Here is an 18,741-nt window from a genome sequence, read left to right as displayed (position 1 = left end):
AGAGAAAGACAAATGTCTCACAAACAGAGCTCAGAGTTGTGAATGAATAAAGCAATTCAGCAAAAGCTAAACTCTATTTTAGGTCAGTAGTACTTCCAATCAATTAGTATTTATTTATTTATTTATTTGGTTGAGAGTAGAAAGTTGTGAAGGCATGACATTCAGTTTTCTCTTTACTTGTTTTTTTTATAATATTGGAAATGATGATGAAAATATTGATAGTAATAATTATAGCTAAAGCTCATTGAGCATGCACTAGTCAGATTCTGTGCTAGTCACTTTTTTTTTTAATACAACCTATGCGCTCACTGGAGAGATAGAGACAGAGAGACATAACTCTAGAAATTACCCCCAAGAAGTGATGGCCACACCACAATACTTTCATCATTTTTTCCTCTGGAATTTGGGCACGCATGCACACATGAGGCTTTCTTTGTATTTTTTTTTTTTAATTTTTTCCCCAGCGTGAGTTTTAAGCCACTGGGTCCAGGATTCTAACAGTGGTTGACTAAGTGGAAGTCCAGCGCTGTAACTATTACATCATCTGCTGGTCTCTATGCTAGTCACTTTTACTGAGATGAGAGGAAAGATATTCAGCAACTAACTGAAGTCCTGGTTGACCAGATGATCTGCCCCAAGGTCCAGGGCTCTTTCACTCAACCACAAAGCTATTCAGTCACTGTCTGAACCAGAGCAAAATAAAACCTAGACACTCAGGGCCTTCACAGAAAGAGCTAATCAAGGTCGAACATTGTCATCAAGACCATTACACAAGTTTCATTAGATGAGATAGAACTTGATACATTACTAACTCTGAAACATGCCACCACATGTTTCCTCCTAGTCATGATCCACAGCTGCCTCCCATCAAAGTGACCAGACGCATTAGTTTTCTAATGCTATGTTAAAATAACAGCATTAAAGCAGAAACAATCTCAACCTCCAAGGTAAAACAAATCCTTCTCAGTAAATGAGAGTTTACTGACATTTTACTTAGCGGATTCAGATTCTTGAATGTTGGTCACCTTTTAGGACATTTACACCTTCCAGGAATGATCTCACTCCAATTTAATTCAGGTGTCTATGTGATTCAGGCCTAACAGGGTGTCAAAGAAAAATTACACCAGACAGAATTTAATAAGCAAAGACTTTATTCGAGATTATTACAATAGGTAAGAGATATCAAACTTAACTCTGGTGAACACTGGGAAGGATTTTTTTTAAATGCTTGTAAGAATTATTTTTTAATTCTATTAATTATTTTTTTTAATTTGCTATAGGGCATGTGCACTCACCAGAGAGAGAGAAAGAGAGATAAAGTGAGAAAGACGGGAGGGATTTTAAGAGCTAGGGTGAGTAGTGGAAAAGTACTAGAGGATGTTAATGGGGAGGTTGGCGGATGTGATTAGGCCATCTGCATTTGCTAGTTGTCACTAATCTAAAATAGGCTTCTACCCTCTCACAGAAACTAGGAGCTGAAGGGTTGCCATTTGATCATTAAATGTCTAATAGATGGCTCCCAGATCCTTGAAAAAGACATCACTGGGTTGTAAAACTGGAAAGAGCCTGGGAAAAGATTTACATCTCTAAGAAGCAGGGAAGGAACTTATATTGCAAGTTTTCTACATTAAACACTTTCAGAGAAGTCAGAGGCCCACAGTCAGACAAAGCTCTTACAGTTTTGTCAAGCTGAGGGAATTATTAAGACCATTTTGGATAGGAGGTAGATTTATTCCTCTACACACTCAGTGGTGACCTACAGTTTGTGAACCATAACCATGAAATCTCTGCCAGCAAAAGTGATTTATTGCTTCTTTCTCACAGAGCAGAGAACTGGCCCAAGTACCTGTGACTAACCATAGCTCACCCCTCCTTACCTGAGATTAATTGGGATGAATGTGTTCTCCACTTAACTGATACAATAGATGCAGTTTCTCTTTAGAATCTGTCCAGAGAACTGCTATGAGCTGCATTTTCAACAAGTCAAGGGTTGTAGAAGGTACAGTGACTTAACTTGACTCATAACTAAGGGAACTTTGAGATACACTATCGTCTAACCAACCAGACCAGACAATGTCTACATGCTTCTAAATCCACTAGGAGAGAAACTGTACAATCTCGTACAGATCTTTTTTCGTTCCCTTTATGCTTCCCTTTTGCCCTTCCTTCTTACTTTCTGTATTTACCTAGTAGTCACCCACTATGTGCCAGATACTCTGTTATGAATTCAACTGAGAATCAGACACATTATCCCTTGCCCCTATGGTGTTATAGATTTGTAGGGTTTTTTAATAAGAATTACAAATTGTCCAAGATTAAAGAAGAAGTGACCAATACTATGAAAGAGAGGAAGAGAGGACTTGGGAGTTTAATTTAATCTCACATGTGTGTGTATGTGTGTGTGTGTGTGGGGGGGGGTAGAGGGATAAATAGGGATGACTTCCTTTAAAAAGCAGTGTCTGAGCTGAGACCCAAAGGATGAGTGCACATTTGTAAGACAAAGAGAGGAATTGATATAGACAGTTCCTGATAGATGATCTAGCATACAAGAAGGATCACAGCACATTTAGGAATTTAGAAAGAGTCAGCATATCTAAAACACAGAGAGAAGTGTGGAGTGAGATGGTGGTGGGGCATAGATTCCAACCTAGAAACCGTTAACTTGAGAACCACGAAAGTCCTCATTGTTATAAGCTGATTACTCAATAAGGCCATTCAGCTCTCCTCCCTGACAGCAAATGATCTGAGGATTATTCAGGTAAATCCTCTGATCACCAGCACTGAATAGGATGGTCAGTTTATTTAGCTTAAAAAAAAAAAAATAAAAGACTGACTTATTCATCTTTCCATGTACTCAGACTACTGCTTACAAAGACTCAGTTTAATCATCTACAATTAAATTTATTTATATTTATATCTTAACTACATCTACAGTAATTTGGAGATTTGAGGTGTAGCTCATGTCATGATAAAAAGAAGAATAAAAATAAAACTAGTTAACCTCTCAAGAAATTTTGCCTATGAGTAAATATTTAAAATCGAAATTACTTATAATTAAAAGAAGATCATTTCTTTTTAACGCAAAGGTTAGACTTGAAGTTCCCAAGGTTTAATGTTATGTGGGATTTCTTTTGTTTACAGTCTACATAAGAACTCACAATCTCACCATTTAAAAATGTGTACAAAGGAATTGAACAGTGGTGCAGTGGTAAAATGCTATGCTTTGGGAGGTTAATCTACGTAGGAATGTTCTGGGTACACCCACAGAGACCTGAGTATGCCACGCATGTGTGTTTTTATGAGCTGGGGTTGGCTCAAGCTAGGGGTGGATCACAACATCAGGATCATGCTGAGGGGTGATAACTCTGTCTGTCACAACATCAGGACCATGCTGAGGGGTGATAACTCTGTCTCTCACATCAGGACCATGCTGAGGGGTGATAACTCTGTCTCTCTCTCTTTGTGTCTTATTCATAGAAAAAAAATTAATAAATACAAACTTAAAAATATAATTAGAGATTTTTATGATGTTTATTTACAATTTTTTTTCTTTAAATTATGCTCACTTTGTAAAGGTAAATATCTAATCCTCCTTAAAAGTGTCAATGCTAGAAGCAAAGAAAAGTGTGACTGCCTACCTGAGTCCACCAGCACCAAAAGGCACATGATAGGAGTCAAGATTTGTCTGAGAACATAGACTGATGTTCAGTCATATGGGCTGACAGTCTAGAGTCCTAAATTCCCTTGGCTTTTGATCAAGGCCTTTTACCACACTATAGGTGACTCCCCTTTTAGAAGTTAAAGTTGGTATTGAGTCTAAGAGGTCACATAATCAAAGAGAAGCAGAGTTTGACAGGCAAAATATTCAAATAGGATAACTTGCCAAATATCTTTTAAACAGTTAGTTGTTGAAGTTCTGTATGAGAACTAATAAAAAAAAAAGACATTGAAAATCATTTTTGGAAATTTTTGTTTTTTACATGTTTAAATCATTTCATTTATGCATTTAATGCATTTATAGAGAACTTAAAAGGATTTTTGCTGTTTAGTTGTATTGGAGTTTTGTGTGAGGAGACTGTTTTGTTGATTGTCTGTGAAGTGCACTTTAAAGCAGGACATCAGCAGCTCATTTGATTCCTGGTGTGGGATCTTTCTTAGATGGAGGTGCTGGTGTGGACCATGTTTGACCTGAGATAACCTACAAGCAACTGGTCTCCCTCTCTGGGGTGAATCTTGCCAGGTTGGGCAGTGTCCCAGCCATAGACAGTGCTGGGCTCTGGGAGGCACACTTACAGCCTCTGGTATTTTCTTCACTCCATCTGTTTCCCAAGTGTAAGTTCCTTTCCCTAGCCTGGGTCTGGAAATGACTGCACATTGCAGAGGAACAGGGGGCCACATAATAGAAGTCCCAGGCACTTCTCACATACACAAAATCCTTATTTCCTATCTTCTCTCAATATTTTTAGACAGCAATTCTTCGAAAGGCTATTCTTTTCCTAAAAATCATTGTTCTATTCCCTGTAAAATTTCATATGATAAACTTAAGTAATAATAAGATTTCTTCTACCTAATAAATGCTCGTATTGACAGAAAATACTATTTCTACCTTCACCAATTATACTTTGATAGAAATTGCATGAATGCTACTTTTGCATTATATGATTTAAACTAATTTAATGAACAAATTGATAATCAAAAAACAAAAACACAAAATTTTAATTTTTAAAATTATGCAAAAACATTTTAGAAAATCCAGTTTCATGCCAGCAGGTGACATGGAGGTTAAGGTGGCTGAATCCCACATGACCAACAGCATGGTTCAAGTTTCAACTCTTCCTGGAGAGGTTGGAGGATTCGGGATTGTACATGGCCAACCCCCAGTGGGGGTGACTGTCATTTTCTCTCCTTTCCCTTTCTGTCTCTCTTGTGCATGCACGTGTGTGTATGAGCACACATGGCCTACACCAAACTAAAAAGAAAAAAGAAAGTCTATTTCCATTCGATTGAAATAATTAGTCTAGAGTCTAAAGCAACTTTGTGTTGAGAGTTCAAGTAATTGTGTGTGCTTGATAATAAAACTACAATTCCTTTAAAATGTTTCAGAGATTATTATTTAATCAGGGGAAGGGGACAATCTTAATATATGCATTATGTTCCAGAACGTGAGAAAACAGCATAACATTCTCTAACTTACTTTCTTTATTATATTCTCAAAGGTTGAAGAACTATAGTATAATTTATTTATCTATTGTTAAGTTTATTTTGTTTTATTTATTCCAGAGGGAGTGAAACATGGAGGGGGGCAGACAAAAAGAGAGAGATAGGTACCCATAACAGTGTCATCAAACCATAATCCACACCCAGTCTCATCTCGCCTGGATGATGAGCACGTGTGTGCATGCCTGGCATGTAGAGAGAGGTTTTGGGATGTGAACTTGTGACCTACCATGTGTGTCCAGCATCACAGATCACGGCAAACTGTTGTACTGCCACTGCCAGTCAAACATAATTTGAATCAGGTGATCAACTGTGGAAAATTTCACAGAGGTAATATAGCTTTGCCGATTATAATTCTGACCTTACTCAATTCACATTTATCAATGTCATTGAATAGTAATTGTTCACAACAGTCAGAGTGAAAAATCTCAAATTTCACATGAAATTGGGCAAACTACTAAGAAGGACCTTGCCTCAGTAATGGGAAAAAATTAGCCCTAAACTAAACACATCTCTGACCTTGCCACTTCACATTTATTAAATGAATACATTTATTCATTTATTAAGAAACAAATGAGAAATGAGGTAAGCACTACAATTTTTTGAGCTTACTGCCTGGAAATTTCCAAACCATTCCTCAATAAGGTAGGGCTGGGAACCCAAGGATAGCCTGGAGAATTCACTGATTAGAAAAGGGAATAAGGAGCCAGCCAGTAGCATGGTGGTTAACATAGTTGCAACCTACATGGCTAACTGTGTGGCTCAAGTCTCAGACCCAGAAGCTTAAAAAATATGTTTGTGCATGCCCCAAATGATGAAAAGATGGAGAAGGGATTGTGGCATGACCATTCCTCACTGGGGAGGGGATGCTTTTTCACTCCCCCCCCTTTTTTTTTTTCTCTCTCTCTCTCCAGTAAGTGCATACATCCTATGGCAAAATTAAAAACAAAACAAAATGAAATTAAAAAAAGAAAATAAATAAATAAAAGGAAGTTACAAGTCTAAAAAAGCTGAGGTGACCAGAGCTCAAAGACTAAGGACTGGAGAGGAGAAAACTACAGAAAGAGAACAGTCTGAGTATTTCTCCCTCAAGTACTGGGATTACATTAAATGAACTCATGCAAATGATGAAATTATCTAAGGCTGAGGAAATAACCAAACAAAAGAATTTGAGAAAACAGTCTCTGGAAGTCACATAGCATTGGGAAAAACAACTGTCCTCCATTGTCAGAAGGTAAAGCTTCTTATTTCACAAGAAATTGATTCAAGTACAAAGAAGGGCCACTTTCCTCTAATAGTGTGGAAAATTAGCCCTAAACTAAATACCACTCTGGTTCTGCCTCACAAAGTTTAAAAACAAAATACAAAATGATGACAATATTTCTAACAAACATACTCTCCTCCCAGAACTAGTTAAAGAATATTTTAGAAATACAAAATACCCAGGCATGTAAATTCATTTGTGCACTCAAGAGAAAAGAGATATTAAGAGGACATTTATGTGATGAAGATTACTACATGATGATGAAGGTGAGGTACAGCAGCCTTCGTAGAGTCATGTGAGATGCATGAAGAGGAGTATATTTTAGATTGAGTGGCAAGGAAAAGTAATGAGTGGTCAGAGAAGTAGCTTTGAATAGGTAACACCCAGCTGAGACCTGAGAGCTACATGAAAGCATGAGTTTTGTGAGGGTAGAGAGAAAAGTACCCCGGGCAAGAACAAGCAACTGAGATTGAACATTGTCTATTACCACAGAAGTCTGAGTTTTTGTTTGTTTTGTTTGTTTGTTTGTTTACATTCCTCAGAACAGAAGATAATAAAATAGACACTTTCTTGGTTTTCAGTTATCTATCATATATTTCCTATCTTTTATTTCTGAAGTATTTTCAGTTTGGGTTTTTTTTTTTAAGTCCTTGGTAAAGGTAATCTCATTTTGATTAATTAATGAGCCATTTCTGAGAGGAAAATAAAAGGGAAAAAATCTTAAAACCATGTTCTGAGAAAATCGAATGTGGCCCTCGCACCATCATGTATAAAAGCAAGCTATTGACTAAGGATTCTTCTAGGACTAGGCCTGATGTGACCCACTGGGAACTTAAATTCTGCAAGATTTGAGAGAACTTGAAGCTTTAGTTACTATTGATAGAATCAAAGAAAGCTTATCTAATAGGCTCTACCTTATCACCAAAATACCCATTACTATCTATTTTTCAGTGGCCTCTGGTTTTAAAGCAGACCTGGGATTGACAGGAGAGCTCTACTAGAAGACAGTGAATTGGAAGCAAGAGCTATGCACATCTCTGTGAAAGAGAGAAAACAAAGGGTTCTTTGATGAGGACAGTAGATATTCTGACCTTCAGTTGATTTAATGTCACATGTGAAAAGGGCACCCAGGTACATATGAAGGAAAAGACCCTAAATATCATGAATAGTAATGAGTAGGAGGTTAATAAAATGAAGGTAGAGAATTGAAAGAGTTCTGACTAAGTTGTGAGGATGTTGAGTTAGTCTTGGCAGCTCTACCGGAGTGGTGAATTTCCTTAAGTTACAGGGTCATTTTGAGTGGCTACAATGAAACTACCAGCCAAAAGGCCTCAGGCAACAAGAAAATTCTTCAGTACTACAAAGAATATAATTTTTTGTCCTAAGTAACTTATGGACAAAAAGAACACAGGGAAACAAGGACTAAGAAATGAGCATGTGAAGTCCAAAATGGTGGGAAAATCAGCTTTACACATAGAGAGGATTATTTCCCCAAAACTGTTCTCTTGTATTCTGAGATGACAACCAGGCTGTCATGATCTCTTTCAGTTCTTTGTAAAAACTTAGTTGTTTAATTTGTTTGTTTGTTTTTCATATTTGAACAAAAGGTCAAAGGTTAGCAACATGTGGTTTTTTGAAAAATGAATCCAAATGTTTAGTAACTTCATTAGCAAATTTCCTCAACAGATATGTTACAAGTTATCCTGATCTCTAATTTCAAGATTATACCATTTGAAGAAAAATAAATGCCCTTACCAGTCATATATATGACTTCATTTTTCCTAAGTATTCAACTTATTACTGACTTTTTCATTATAAATAGAATATTTTTTAAAATTGCTAAAACTTCTCCCAGTGTGGTCAATTAAGTTGATGCAGACATTTCCCTTAATGTAAATACCTAGAAATAAAGAATGACATATAATCAAGAAATGAAAAGTAATTGCCAGATCCTGGAAATGATAAGAGAAATCAGTCAAATCAAGTGTAGGGACCCTGCCAGCAGTGTATAAAGGTTTGGCCTCTGTAAAGAAGACCCTAGAGAATTAAAAATGGGTCCTACCACCAGTGTGCTGGTAGAAAAGATGGTTTCATGAACCATAGAGTCAGATTTGAAGCTGAGACTCTAGCATGAAGCTGGGAGCTCTAAAGTCCTACAAAATTCAATAGAATGGGACTGAAGGTGTTTCCCACCAGTCTGAGAAGGCCTGAAGTTAGCCCACGGAGTAGAGTAAAAGAAAAAGGAAGAAAAATCACAATACACATATGTGATGTCTGAATTTACCTACGTAGCACAAAAATCATAAACACAAATAATTATTAAAACTCAACTTAGATTGTTGAAAACCCTTAAGTGTAAATGAAATACCATTGAAAGTCAATATTTAAGGGTACCTTCAAAATCTAGAGAATTAAGAATTAGATTGGGGAATAAAGTATTATAGATGGAGAAAGGGAGACATTAGGCAAAGGATACATAGTTCGATAAGGAGGAATACATTTTCTTTATCTATCACCATACATGGTGACAATAGCTGATAATAACGTGTATCAAAATTACCTAAAGAGATTACAAATGTTTGCATCATATAAGAGAGGATAAGTATGTGAGATGATAGCTATGTTCTTTAGTCTCATTTAATTATCCCACAATGTATTCTATCACATTGGACCCATAAATATATGCACTATTGTCAATTAAAAATAAAATAAAAAGGCAAATTAAACATACTAAAATAAGTTTACAGTAATACACACATACACACACATGCACACCAGAATACAAAACTAACATCATTCACAAAGAGATGATAGGGGGACCAGCAGTTAACGTAATGGCTATGTCGCTAGACTCCCACGTAATCAATCGACCGCGGTTCGCGTCCTGGACCTGGTGGCTTAAACTCACGCCGGGTGCATGTGCATGCGTGCCCAAGATCCCCAGAGGAGAATGGAGGAGAAAGGACTGCAGTGTGGCCATCCCCCCTGGAAGGTGCTTTCTCGCTTTCTGTCTCTCTGTCTCTCTCTGTCCGGTGAGTGCACGCACCCTATAGCAAAAACAGCCACCCCAAAGCAAAAACCCCTCCAAAAAAAAAAAAAAAAAAAAAAAGAAAAAAAAAAAACAGAGATGATAGGTTGCTTTCAAAAAGTAATGATTACAAAACTAGATTTTAAAACCTAACTTGTGCTATGAAAAATTCCATAAACATCATGAAGAGGAAGGTCAAAAAGAAAAATATTAACAATTTTACTCTCAGAAAAAAATGGCAGGAAAAAATTAAATACTGTTTTAAAAAAACTACTCTTGAACAGTATCTATCATGGGAGGCAGAAAAGTAGGGAAGGAAGCATTAAAAAGTTAAGATACATAAGAAGTAAAAAAAAAAAAAAGAACTTGACACTTCTTCCATAATTATAACTAAATTTAAATTTACCAGGTAGTTTCTAAAAAAAATAAGTATTTTTTAAATTAAGTTAAAAAAATGAAAAATTCATGTTGTTTTTAATAGACCTGTTTAATATGAGCATATTGAAATATAGGAAGTAAAAAGATAAGAAATTTACCTAATGGATATGAACACACAAAAAATGAAGGTTGTTTTACTAAGGTAAGATATAATTTATTTTCAAGTGTAGGTCATTATTAGGAATAAAAAGAGTTAGCATATATGAATAATTTGAAACTTAAACTTATACACTAAATAACATACCCTAAAGATATAAAGCAAATTGATAAAAAAAACCTATCTTCTTTGTGTGAATCTTTCTTTGTATTCTAGCAGACTTCTCTCAGTTTCTATTAATAGAGCAAGCTGGCAAATTTTGATAAGGTTTTAGAAAATTTTAGCACAACTAACATGAATGATCTATTTGAAACATACTCAACAAAGAGAAAAACATGTTTTCAAAGGCATGTATGAAAATTTTAAAATTAACCTTGTTAGGGCAAAGCTTGGCACATATTTTTTTAAAGTTTTGTTACAGAGCGAGTTCGCTCACAAGAGATAAGGGAATGGGGGATGGTTAGGGAATATCTCCTGGGGGTGAGGGGATGACCATGCCATAACCCCTTCTCCTCCATTCTCCTTTTGGGATTTTTGAGCATGCAGTACACAGACCTAGTGTGATTTTCAACCCACCAGGTCCAGGATTCCAATAGAGCTGTTGGCTAAGTAGGATCCAGCTACCTTAACCACCCCCACCACCGCTGGCCCATGAGCACATTTCAAAACATTAATATCTCTGAGCACCATAAATTAAATTAGAACTTGCAAAAATAGCTAATCTATCTTCGATTTTCTGGAAAACAAATTCTTAAATGTGTAAGAAAATTAAGGTTAAAGAAAGTCATAATAAAACTGGAAATGGTATTATTTGAATGTAAAAACTAATATGAGATATGAAAATTTGTGGGAAACAGCTTAAGGGGTTCTTAAAAGGAAATTTATTACCTGTAATGTTTATACTAGAGAAAGAGAAGAGCTGAAAATAAATTAACTTAATGTCCAACTTCAGAAGGTAAAAAAAAAAAACAGAATAAGATTAAAATAAAGCAAGAACTAATGAAATTATGGGAAAAAATATATGTAGGAGAGATAATAAACCAAACTAAAAATTGATTCTTAGAGAATAACAGTAGAATACTAAATCCTCTGTGATAATTGGCATGGATGAAAAAAGAGAAGTTGTAAGTAAACATTATTTGGAATAAAGTAAGAGATATAGTTAAGATACAGGTAAAATTACGAATAAAATTAGAAAATACTAAAAACTTTCATGCCAATAAGTTATAACCCTAAGTACATCATGAAAATTTTCCTAGAAAAGCTTAGCAAAAGTGACTCAAAAAGTAACACAAGTTCTGAATAGTTATATATTTAATTAACAAGGAAATCAATAAATTAAAATGTACCTGCCATAAAAATATTAGATTTACCAGGTGGTTTTGATAGTAGTCAAAGAACAGATAGTCACTAATTTAGACAACATCCAGAGATTTTAAAAGTGAATGCTAAGTCATTTAGTGTGAACTTTTGTGTCCAACTTCTTTTTTTTTTTTGGAGAGGTTTTTCACTATAGGGCACGTGCGCTTGCCAGACAGAGAAAGACATAGAGACAGAAAGTGAGAAATCCCCCCCCCCTCGTGGGGATGGTCATGCCGCAATCTCTTCTCCTCCATTCTCCTCTCGGGATCTTGGGCACGCACGCACACACGCCTGGCGTGAGTTTTAAGCCACCGGCTCTGGGATGCGAACCGCGGTCGACTACGTGGGAGTCCAGCGACATAGCCATTATGCTAACTGCTGGTTCCTGTGTCCAACTTCTTGAACTGTGCAGTTGCCATGTGGGATCCAGCTGCCTTAAACACAAAGACACCTTTGACCACCAAACCCACTTTAAATCAGATTGTCTTTCCATTGTTAATCTGTACTAATTATTTTTTTTTTTAGAAGTTTGTGCTATAGAGGGTGTGTGTGCTTGCCAGAAAGACAGAGAAAGACAGAGAGACAGAAAGCAAGAAATCACCTCCCAGGGAGAATGGCCATTCTGCAATCCCTTCTCCTCCATTCTCCTCTTGGGATCTTGGGCACACACGCACACATGCCCAGCATGAGTTTAAGCCACCGGGTCCAAGACGAACTATGTTCGACTAGCTGAGAGTCCAGTGACATAGCTATTACGCTAATTGTTCGACTACCTGAGAGTCCAGTGACATAGCTATTAGGCTAATCGCTGTTCCCTATATTCTTGATACTAGATCCCTAACAGAGATATAGTTTGCAAATATTTCTCCCATGTTGTAGGATGCCGTAGATCTCTTTTCACTTTCTTGAGAATGTCTTTTTTTCCGCCCCACAGGGTGCATGCCAAATAGAAAGTGAGAAATCACTCCCTGGTGGAAGAGAGAGAGAAATAGCCAAACCACAAACCACAGTCCCTTCTCCTCCAGTCTCCTCTTGGGATTCTGGTCATGCACACACATGCAACCAGTATGATCCTCCAGCTGCCAGGTCTAAAACTCAAACTGCCCAGTGCTTTGACCTCCATGTACCTGGTGGCCCCAATAATGTCTTTTGATATACAAAATTTTAATTTTGGTGTTCAATTAATATATTTTTCTTTTATTTATAGTGCTTTTGGTGTTATAGCTAAGAATTAAAGAATTTTGGTGTTCAGTTAATATATTTTTATTTTATTTGTAGTGCTTTTGGTGTTATAGCTAAGAATTAAATTCGAAGATTTACTTTTATATCTTCTAAGAGTTTTATGGTTTCATTTCTTTTATTTAGGACATTGTTGTATTGAATTTATTTTTGCATATAGTGTAAGGTAGGGGGTCCAACTTTATCCATTCACATGTGGCTATTCAATTGTCACAGAACCATCTGTTAAGACTAGTTTTCCCCATGAAATGGTGTTGGCTCCTTTATTGAAAATAACTTGGAAATAGATGTGAGTTTATTTCTGGATTCTCATTTATATTGCATTAGTCTACATACAGATATCTATCCTTATGGTGGTATCACACTATTTTGAATACTGTTTTGATTCGCTTTGTGGTAAGTTTTGAAATGAAAAAGATTGATTTTTTTAAATATTCTTTTGGTTATTTGAGGCTCCTTGAAATTGCATGTGTATTTGAGGATCCTTGTTTTCATTTGTCCTAAAAAGGTTGCTGGGATTTGATAGAGATTTTATTGACTCTGTAGATTGTTTTGGATAGTACTGCCACTTTAACAACATTAATAACTCTTCTAATCTATGAATATTGGATACTTAACGTTAAGTTGTCCAATCCATGAATATCTTTCCATTTATTTGTGTCTTTTAAAATTCTTTTGCAATGTTTTGTGGCTTTCAATATACAAATCTTTTACCTCCATGGTTCATGTTATTGCAAGGTATTTTTTTAAAGGATATGCTTTATCAATGGAGCTATTCCCTTACTTTTATTTTTAGGACTGTTCATTGCAGCTGTATAAAGGGCAATTGATTTTTTTGTTGACCTAGTACCCTGCAACTTTGCTAAATTTCTTTACTAGCTCTGGTAGGTGTGTATGTGTGCATATTCTTTAGGATTTTCTATATATAGGCTCATGTCATCTGTGAATAAAGATAGTTTCACTTTATAATTTCCAATTTGGATGCCCTTACTTGCTTTTCTTGTCTAATTGCTCTGGTCAGTACAATGTTGAATCTAGTGATGAAAGTTGGCATCTTAGCATATTACCTGATCTTAAAGGGAAAGCTTTCAGTCTTTCATCATTGAGTATGATATTTCTGTAGGATTTTATCATGTTGAGGATATTCCTTTATAATACTAGTTTTCTTAGTGTTTTATCATGAAAGGGTGTTAAATTTAGTCAGTGTTTGAGATAATAATGTTACTTCTTCCTTTGTTTTATCAATGCAGTATATTACATTTTTTATATTGAACCTGCAATAAAAATCTACTTATTCATAGTGTATAATCATTTTTAATATGCTGGTAGCTTTAGTTGGTTCAGCTTATATACTTTTGACTGAAAAAATAAAGTTCAGCAAATTCTCTACTCAATGGGTACCAAACTGTTGTACCCAGATTATTGCAGACAAGAGCACAACTTTCAGTGGGACATTTAAACAAATGGGGTCAAGATCATGAAGCATTTCTTCAGAGAATTGTAACAGGAGATGATAAATGACTTTACCAGTATGATCTTGATGACAAAGCACAATCAAAACAGTGTCTATCTAGAGGTGGAAGTTGTCTAGTAAAAGCAATACAGATCTGTCAAGAGCAAATATCATGGCCACAGTTTTTTGGGGATGCTAGAAGCATTTTGCTTGTTGGCTTTGCACAAGGTCAAAGAATCATAACATATGCTAATTATGAGAGTGTTTTTTGAGAAAATCATCTGAAACTTTTGCAGGTAAATACCTAAGGAAGCTTCACCAGACTTCTTTTCCAACATGACAATGTTCCTGCTAATTCCTGTCATTGCAGTAGGGCAATTTTATGAGAGTTTGGTTGGAAATCATTAGACATCCACCTTATAACCCTGATTTAGCTCCACCTAACCTTTTTCTGTTTCCTAATCTTAAAAAATTATTTTGGGGGTCCTGACATACTGTAGTAGTAATACAACTGAACCCACATGGGAAAGTCCCTAGTTCTCATCTCAGACCTTCCTGAGCACATCAGGTATATGCACCCCTCTGTAGCCAGGCTGCCTAAGACTAGGGATGGATGACAATGTGGAGACCCTTTGGGTGTGCCTCATCCCCCATAATTCTCTCTTACAATAAACTAATAAATAAACTTTTTTAAAAAATTAAATTAGTTTACTTACTTTTTATTATTGTCTTCCATGACTGAGACAGACCAAAGAGAGATACAGGACAACAACCCCAATAGGGTCTTGACACTGTGACCCACATCCAGACTCAGCCAGTCTGGGATTGTGGGCACACATATTCAGGGAGTTCTCCAATGCAACTGAGAATCTTCCCACATAGATTAGCCTCCAAGAATGAAATTCTAGAAGAAAACTTTACAAACCTAGAAAGGTATTCAAATACTAGAGCTAAGAAATATATAGGACCCCAAGTAGAATCAACCCAAGAAGATCCTCTTTAAGGCACATCATAGCCAGACTGACAAAAACAACAGCCAAAGACAAGATACTAAAGTTGGCAAGAGGGAAACGCCAAGTTGCTTACAAAGGTCACCCCATCAGGCAAGTATCGGACTTCTCATCAGAAACAATGCAGACAAGGAAAGAATAGGGGAATATAGTCAAAGTGTTGAATAAAAAACAATTTCAAGAATACTATACCCGGCAAGATGATCTTTCATATAGGAAAAAAAGATAAAAAACATTCTCAGACAAACAAAATCGGAAGGAATTTACCAACTTCAGACCAGCTCTTCAAGAGGTTCTGAAGGGAGTGCTATACCAGGAAAACTAAAAAGTCAGAAGGACAGTTATAAGAGAACAAAAAACAACCAAGAAAATGGCTCACTTAATGATAGGAACAGGTCTGGAAATATAAAAAATATCAATAATAACATTGAATGTCAACAGATTAAATTCTTCAAGTAAGAGACACAGACTGACTGAATGGATACAATAAAAAAAAAAAAAAAAAAAGCCCCCCACCTATTGCCTAAAATAAATACCTAAGGAAGCTTCACCAGACTTCTTTTCCAACATGACAATGTTCCTGCTAATTCCTGTCATTGCAGTAGGGCAATTTTATGAGAGTTTGGTTGGAAATCATTAGACATCCACCTTATAACCCTGATTTAGCTCCACCTAACCTTTTTCTGTTTCCTAATCTTAAAAAATTATTTTGGGGGTCCTGACATACTGTAGTAGTAATACAACTGAACCCACATGGGAAAGTCCCTAGTTCTCATCTCAGACCTTCCTGAGCACATCAGGTATATGCACCCCTCTGTAGCCAGGCTGCCTAAGACTAGGGATGGATGACAATGTGGAGACCCTTTGGGTGTGCCTCATCCCCCATAATTCTCTCTTACAATAAACTAATAAATAAACTTTTTTAAAAAATTAAATTAGTTTACTTACTTTTTATTATTGTCTTCCATGACTGAGACAGACCAAAGAGAGATACAGGACAACAACCCCAATAGGGTCTTGACACTGTGACCCACATCCAGACTCAGCCAGTCTGGGATTGTGGGCACACATATTCAGGGAGTTCTCCAATGCAACTGAGAATCTTCCCACATAGATTAGCCTCCAAGAATGAAATTCTAGAAGAAAACTTTACAAACCTAGAAAGGTATTCAAATACTAGAGCTAAGAAATATATAGGACCCCAAGTAGAATCAACCCAAGAAGATCCTCTTTAAGGCACATCACAGCCAGATTAGCCAAAACCACAAAGACAAGATACTAAAATTGGCAAGAGAGAAACGTCAGGTTACTTAGAAAGGTCATCCCATCACACTAACATTGGGCCTCTCGGAAACAATGCTGACAAGGAAAGAATGGGGAAATATAGTCAAAGTGTTAAATGAAAAATAATTTCAACCAAGAATACTCAATTTCAAGAATACTATACCCGGCAAGATGATCTTTCATATAGGAAAAAAAGATAAAAAACATTCTCAGACAAACAAAATCGGAAGGAATTTACCAACTTCAGACCAGCTCTTCAAGAGGTTCTGAAGGGAGTGCTATACCAGGAAAACTAAAAAGTCAGAAGGACAGTTATAAGAGAACAAAAAACAACCAAGAAAATGGCTCACTTAATGATAGGAACAGGTCTGGAAATATAAAAAATATCAATAATAACATTGAATGTCAACAGATTAAATTCTTCAAGTAAGAGACACAGACTGACTGAATGGATACAATAAAAAAAAAAAAAAAAGAAGCCCTCTACCTATTGCCTAAAAGAAACTCCCCTTATGGATAAAGACATACATAGACTAAAAGTGAAGGGCTGGAAAAAGATATTCCATGCAAATGGAAATCAAAAAAGGACTGGAGTTGTGATACTGATTTCAGACAAAATAGGCTTCAAGTTAAAGACTGTAAGAAGAGACAAAGAAGGGCACTATGTAACAGTAAATGGGTAATCCAGCAAGAAGACATAATGCTTATAAATATATATGCACCCAACTCAGGAGCACCTAAATGTGAAAGAAAGATTGCTGGAGCTAAAAGGAGAGAGAGGGAGAAACACTATAATGTTGGGGATCTCAACACCTCATTATCTCTTTTAGACAGATCTTCTAGGCAAAAAAAAAAAAAAAAAAAATAGAGAGAAAGAGGACCAAAATAATCTAATGGGCTTCTTAGCTATCTATAGAACTTTCCACCCTAAGTCCACAAAATACACATTTTTCTCACCTCATCATGGAACCTTTTCAAAGACTGACCATATGTTAGGACAAAAATCAAGATTCAAAGGCGTAGAAACTATATCCAGCATCTTCTCTAATGGAATTAAACTCAAGATTAATTTCAAGAAACACCCTCAAAAATACACAAACACATGGAAACTGAACAATCTACTTCTGAATCACTTCAGGAAAGCTATGAAAAATGTTAAAAAGATATTGAAAGTGACATAAAAAATGGAAAGACATCCTATGTTCCTCGATTAGAAGAATTAACATAATCAAAATGGCAGTTCCACCCAAATTAATCTACATATTTAGTGCAATTTCAATCAACATACCAAATACATTCTTCACAGATCTAGAAAAGACAATCATGGAATTTGTCGGAAATCATAAAAGACTTCATACTGCCGAAGCAATCCTATGCAAGAAGAGAGTGGGAAGCTTATCATTCCCTGATACCAAGAATACTATAAAGCTGTGATCATCAAAACAGCATGGTATTGGCACTAAAACAGACATGTGGACCAATGGAATAAAATAGAGACCCCAGAAATAACCCCCAAAGCTTACAGCCAAGTAGTTTTTTACAAAGGATACCAGTCAATCCATTGGGAAAAGGAAAACTTCTTTAGTAAATGGTGCTGGAAAATCTGGGTATCCACCTGCAGAAAGATGAAACTGAACCTCCATCTTTCACCATTAACAAATGTCAACTCAAAACGGATCAAAGATCTGAACCTAAGACCTCAAACAATAAAACTACTGGTAGAAAATGTTGGGGAAACTCTGGGAGACATTGGAGTAGGCAAAGACTTCTTAAATAAGATTCCCAAAGCACAGGCAGTAATCCTTAAAATAGACAAGTGGGACTATATCAGACTAAGAAATTTCTGCACAGCAAAGGACACAGTAACAAGTATGAATTGACAACTCTCAGAATGGGAGAATATTTTTATAAAACATGCCTCAAGCAAGGGACTGATAACCAGAATAAACAGGGAACTCAAGCACTTTATGTGAAAAAAAAATAATAATTAACCCAATTAAAAGATGGAAAAATGAGCTGAACAAAAATCTCTCTAAGGAAGACATATGAACAGCCAAAAAGCATATGAGGAAATGCTCAACATCCCTCATCATAAGGGAGATGCAGGTCAAAACTACAATGAGATACCACCTAACCCCTGTCAAAATAGCAAAGATTAAAAATATAAATAGCAGGTGCCAGCAGGTGGCGTGGTGGTAAAGACGCTGGGCTCCCACATGGCCAACTATGGTTCAAGTCCTGGACCTGGTGATTTTCTCTCTCTCTCTCTCTCCCTCCCTCCATTCCTCTCTGGTCAATTTAAAATAAATGAATAAATAAATAAAGTTAAATAAAATAATTCTTATATAT

General features: G+C 36.2%; 1 protein-coding gene across 2 annotated transcripts in view; it reads right to left on the bottom strand.

The window, feature by feature from the left end:
• GRM1 (glutamate metabotropic receptor 1) overlaps nt 1-18,741 on the bottom strand; it is a 561,669-nt gene that overhangs the window by 156,366 nt on the left and 386,562 nt on the right. The gene's annotated exons all lie outside the window — the stretch shown is intronic.

This window comes from Tupaia chinensis, unplaced genomic scaffold (genome assembly GCF_000334495.1).
Source record: "Tupaia chinensis unplaced genomic scaffold, TupChi_1.0 Scaffold000008_1, whole genome shotgun sequence".
Classification (NCBI taxonomy): domain Eukaryota; kingdom Metazoa; phylum Chordata; class Mammalia; order Scandentia; family Tupaiidae; genus Tupaia; species Tupaia belangeri.
This window is presented reverse-complemented; position numbering and strand designations above follow the sequence as displayed.